A 6,180-nucleotide genomic window follows, 5' to 3' on the forward strand; every position below is an offset into this window, starting at 1 on the left:
GTGGCAGACGAACTAGTAGCGTTTCTGCGAGATGAGCCAGTGGCATTTGGGATGTCGTATACGCTCAACTGCGCGGTCAATATTCATGAGGGGTAGAATGATGATGATACGTCCTTAACAAGTAAAAGTCATACTGAAAAAGGTGTCGAGCCACGAAGCTCATCATCCTTGTCGGTCAGGGATCCACAAATCCCGTCTCCAGTGAAACACATTAAAGGAATATCGTTGTCCAAGGAGCGGGTACTAAACGTAATTACGTTCATGGAAGATCTTTCGTAGCATAGTAAAAAAAAAAAAGGATACTCGATACAATTTACAGGATGTGCATGTTAGCGATCTACTATGTTATGAGCATCAAATTGCTCGCGACACAGATTACAGTGATATAAAAGCAAGCAGTGGATGGTTGCACAACTTCAAACAGTGCTGCAGAACTAGAAGATGTAAGATAACGATACTTCAAACAAAGCGTCGATTTCACGAGGCACAGCAAATTGCGGAATCGGCCCGGATATTCGTAAATGGGCTAAACGAACTTATCCTGTAGTTGATTAAGGAATTTGTTTGCAACAATGGGGTCTTGATGAGAAAATGCGTAAGAAAGGAACCCTGGAAATAAGAGATACCAAGACAGTTATATCAACGTCAACTAACACCAGCGCCTTAACGCATTCAGTTAGAATTAAGCTAACTGATAGTCTGGATGGTAAATTGTCGGGAAAGTTATTTATTGTGTTGCAACAAGTAGGACGTTCTCTGCCCCCTACGATTCTTTCTCGTGTGCTTGATCTTGCAAGGGCAGTAGGGAATATTTACGTCACAGCAAGCAAGAGTGGGGAAGTGGGCGTAAGATAACTACTACAATGATATGGGCACTGATTTTGGCCAATAGCTGGTCAAAATAATTTGCTTTTGCTTCATTCCCGGTCTAAGGCAACGGCCTAGCCGCAGTGGATACACCGGTTCCAGTGAGATCACCGAAGTTAAGCGCTGTCGGGCGTGGTCGGCCGTTGGATGGGTGACCATCCAGGCCGCCATGCGCTGTTGCTATTTTTCGAGGTGCACTCAGCCTCGTGATGCCAGTTGAGGAGCTACTCGACCGAATAGTAGCGGCTTCGGTCAAGAATACCATCATAACGACCGGGAGGACGGTGTGCTGACCCCACGCCCCTCCTATCCGCATCCTCCACTGAGGATGACAAGGCGGTCGGATGGTCCCGGTAGGCCACTCGTGGCCTGACGACGGAGTGCTAATAATAATAATAATTGATTCTTGGTCTATGTATAAAAATCATACTTCTTTAGAGCAAACCATCATTCGTGAAAAGTAAGTGCCATTTCAGTTTGTATTGCCTGGGACCACTGGACAAACTGATCTTCTGGATGTTTATTTTTACGCTGTCTATGAAACTTGTTATGGCACTGCCTGCAGCTGCCTCTTAAACGATAGCCAGTACCACGATAATCTCCTCGACAAACCATTTAGCATTCGACTGCATGCCATCAGATTCCATCAGCTCTCTTCACCCCGTTACACCAATGTGATTCTATATGCATTCGGTAAGAGTGGATGCCTAGTTGAACGCCATGGGCGGTTTGTAATTCCCAAGAAGTCCAGCTTCAATCTCCACGTTGCGAACCTCTGTAAACACTATGGCGTGCCATTTTTCATTCGGTGTTCGTGGCGCAAGTTAATGTTTTGTCTAGAACATTTCTTGAATGTCAGCAATGTCCTTTTTTTGTAGTATAGTACGTAGATCCCATAGAAGGTTGACTTCTGTACCTTTCGAACACTCTTTTTCTGTCGCCCCCCTGACGCTCATTATGAGTGATTACTAGCTAGAAATTACAATGAAATGAACACCCTTAGCTGCTTACAGGCGTTGACATACGTCAACGGGGACAGATGAAAATGCGTTCCCCGACCGGGACTCGAACCTGGGATCTCCTGCTTACACGGCATAAGGGTTACCGGCCACTTGACCATCTTATTCTTATGTGCGAATGCACAAACAGTGCCCGAACTCTTACAGGAATCGGCAACGCGCCGCGAGTAATTAGTATAATGGGCGGGGCCACTACGAATGTAGTACGGGACTACACGTTGAGAATCTGGGTTTCGCGGGAGGCGTGCCATAGATAAATCCCTGCAGTCACGCTATCCTCTGTGTCCTCGGTGGCTCAGCTGGATAGAGCGCCTGCCATGTAAGCAGGAGATCCCGGGTTCGAGTCCCGGTCAGGGAACACATTTTCATCTGTCCCCGTTGACGTATGTCAACGCCTGGAAGCAGCTAAGGGTGTTAATTTCATTGTAATTTCGTTCTAACGAGCTGTATGGTCGCCGATGGTATCTGTTCTTTCGGACATGTCCGAAAGAACAGATACCATCTTAGTATATATTACTAGCTAGCACCTTGTCTGCCATAATTGTTAATACAACGCTTTCAAATGAGCCTTACTAAAGATTGAGCTCAAGCGGTTTCCTTGTTAGTAATATAGCTGGAACAAAGTGAAACTGCGCAAGGATACTGCAGCTTCTGTATTTGACTCTGCAGTCTTTTTCTCTTCTTTGCCATCCCGACACGACACAGCGTACTCGAGGGAGGCTGTGGCAATCGTGCTGTGCCGTTCTCTGCTACAGTAACGGGAACAGCGAGGCGGGCCGCGGCGCGGCGGGCTCGGGGGTCGCATTATGCAAAGCAGCGCCGGCCGAACATTCGCAGCGGACGCCAGTGTTTTATGTTTTCAGTTTGTGCTGCGCGGCTCTCGGCAGGGCAGGGCACGGCACGGCGCATACCGCGGGGGCGTACTTCAAGGTGGCGCCGCTCACGTGCGTGACGTGCGCGCAGGCGGCAGGTAGCCAGTGGATTTATGCTGCGACACACACACACACACACACACACACACATCTACTCATGCCCCAACGCAGCACATAGGCAGCACCCTCCTCCCTCCCCCCCCCCCCCCCCCCGCCTCCCCCCCGCCCTCCTCTTCCGACCCTAGCAATTCTCAGCCTTCCGCCTTCCTTTCTGCAGCACAGTGCCCTTCTTTAGCTTCCAGCTTTCGCTAGCGAAATATATTATTTGGCGGAGCGTATGCATCAGCTGAGCGGGCGAGTAGGCGGAAACGCGCGCCAGGAATGTGGCGCGCCGCTGCCGGAGGTGAGCCGCACGCCACCTGCGTTTTGTTCGCCAGCTCGCCGCCGCGGGCGCTTGCGTATTTATACGCTATGCAAAGCAGAACAACTAACAGCAACTCGTTGGCCGTTTCTTTTTCTCATTTTTTTTTTTTTTTTTTTTTTTTTTTTTTGGCTCCATCCCTACCCCGTCCTTTCCCAGTACGACGACTACCTGAATAGTAACCGGCCTGTTTGACTATGCGCGAGTTGTTTATGGGTATTGCATTGACAAAGAAAAGCGCTTTCGCTGTTCTTTGTACCGCGCTTCGAATAGATTTTTTTTAGAACACAAATATATGGTCTGTGGACCTCCGTATGCGATATCTCTATCTTTCGCTGTCAGTGTAACTAAAGGTTTAACAAACTGCGCTTTAGGCTAGTGGCGGAGTCAGTCTAACCAGACATGAAATTACTTTCCTGAGTATATAAAAAGATGCTCTTTTGATTTTAGAGAGCTTTGGGGCTTTAAGTTCTCTATAGTCTCTATATTAAACGACCAAGTATTTAACAATAGTTTTCGAATCTACGATAACGAATAATTTCTTCTCGCGCAGCTTTCATTACCATTCTCCCGCCTCGTAGATTGATCTCAGTAGTTCTGTTTATTACTAGCTGACAGGCCCGACATATCCCGCAAATTAATTTTGCCGGTATATGTCGGGTTTGTTAACATCGAGTATAGATATAAGTGTCAGGAAGTCGTTTCCGAAAGTATTTGTATGGAGTGTAGCCATGTATGGAAGTGAAACATGGACGATAAATAGTTTGGAAAAATTGGTTCAAATGGCTCTGAGCACTATGGGACTTAACAGCTATGGTCATCAGTCCCCTAGAACTTAGAACTACGTAAACCTAACTAACCTAAATACAACACACAACACCCAGTCATCACGAGGCAGAATAGTTTGGACAAGAAGACAATAGAAGCTTTCGTAATGTGGTGCTACAGAAGAATACTGAAGATTAGATGGGTAGATCACACAACTAATGAGGAGGTATTGAATAGCATTGGGGAGAAGAGGAGTTTGTGGCACAACTTGACACGAAGAAGGGACCGGTTGGTAGGACATGTTCAGAGGTATCAAGGGATCGCAAATTTAGCATTTGAGGGCAGCGTGGAGGGTAAAAATGGTAGAGGGAGACCAAGAGATGAATACACTAAGCAGATTCAGAAGGATGTAGGCTCTGAGCACTATGGGACTGAACAACTGAGGTCATCAGTCCCCTAGAACTTAGAAATACTTAAACCTAACTAACCCAAGGACATCACACACGTCCATGCCCGAGGCAGGATTCGAACGTGCGGCCGTTTTGGTCGCGCGGTTCCAGACTGAAGCGTCTCGAACCGCTCGGCCAAACCGGCCGGCGAAGGATGTAGGTTGCAGTAAGTACTGGGACATGAAGAAGCTTGCACAGGATAGAGTAGCATGGAGAGCTGCATCAAACCAGTCTCAGGACTGAAGACCACAACAAACAAATGTCGGGTTTGTCAGCTAGTAATAAAAAGAACTACTGAGAACATTTTGGCCCTAGAAAATCCATGTATTTGATACTCAAAGGCCAACCGTAAGAATTAACGGCTCACCAGTTCTTCGGCCCCGTGATGCCCGTTACCTACTTGTAGTCGTCGATGAGAGGTGGAACTATGGATCACACATTGACACCGTATTACAAAGATCATTGGTAATGTTAAATGACCTCATCGGAATTGGTCACAAACGCTTCCATCTCCCACCTGACCTAATTAAATTATACCACAATAGCATCCTAACTACGATAGTAGGATACGGGTCAGGGGTCTGGGCACACAGGCTCACGAGGGTTATGCCTGCCATGGCCGTAAGAAGGGTGCAGCGAAACATGCTCCTGCGCTCAGTAGGAGCATACAGAACAACTCCTGGTTAGACACTTCTAGTACTAATGGGGCTCTGTCCACTGGACATAAAAATTGGGGAACAGGCTGCCTGGTACTGAGTGAAGAAGGGGAGGAGGGACAAAATACAGGAAATAATATCAAAGGGATAATGATGAAACTGGGCGAAGAACTTACGAGCTGCTGCCAAACATTGCGGAACGTTCAAGGCTTACGTACGTCAAACCATCCAGAGGACTGCTGCAATTTGTTACTGGACATGGACCCTACCCGACATACCTGCGTCGGTTTTGGAAGCGGGCTACATCAACGTGTGACTGTGCTGTTGTGCAAGGCACTCCAGACCATGTGGTGTACGACTGACTCTTCGACGATGTTGCACATCAGCTTAGACAACTACTTCCTAACCGCGATACGCACCACCTGCTCAGGCAAGAGGACACATTTTACATCCTGGACAAACTTTCAGAGGAAATTTCCAGAAAAGACCTTAGGGAATTCTCAAGGAACAATCAATCAATCAATAAATAATCAATACTTGACTTAGACTCCGTGCACCTACCCTGTTCCGCCGGTGCCTGGACTTGCGACAAGCACCAACTATGACAGTAGATATTACAAATAGGTTAGTTGTAGATTTAGAAAGGAATAGTTATTAGCATAGTACTGCAGTAAGTCATGGGCCAGCACAGTGCCAGGGGCACGCCCACTGGGGTTAACTCGGTGGGCAAGGCCAACAATAACATAGGTTTGTAGATTGCTGACACACCTGTAACGCTGCAGGTAGTGTAGATCAATATGATAAGTAAAGTTGCACTCTAACAATAATAGTTGTAGAGGAAGTTAAAATTAACTAGCACTTAGATACATGCATAAATTGAATAACAGTAGACTACAGATCCCTGTAGTGGTGAAGGAATAAAGTATTATACCTGTAGTGTTATAAATCAAGCTGCAGAAATGTAAAATAATATGAAACTAGGACTCACTAATGTACTTAGGTAGTGGGTTGATATGTATAATTACACTAATTTGAATAAAGAATTTTTTTTAAATATTCCTTTTGCCAGTTTTCTACTAGAAACTATAAAAAAGTGAGCTGTCTTTGAAGTGAAATATCGAAAAATTT

At 46.3% G+C, this 6,180-nt stretch overlaps 1 non-coding gene across 1 annotated transcript; it reads left to right on the top strand.

The window, feature by feature from the left end:
• The first annotated feature begins 2,170 nt into the window (after positions 1-2,170).
• Trnat-ugu (transfer RNA threonine (anticodon UGU)) lies at positions 2,171-2,244 on the top strand. The gene has a single exon. It is a non-coding gene; the product is annotated as a tRNA-Thr (tRNA).
• Positions 2,245-6,180: the final 3,936 nt, after the last annotated feature.

Source organism: Schistocerca serialis, chromosome 4, assembly GCF_023864345.2.
Source record: "Schistocerca serialis cubense isolate TAMUIC-IGC-003099 chromosome 4, iqSchSeri2.2, whole genome shotgun sequence".
NCBI lineage: Eukaryota > Metazoa > Arthropoda > Insecta > Orthoptera > Acrididae > Schistocerca > Schistocerca serialis.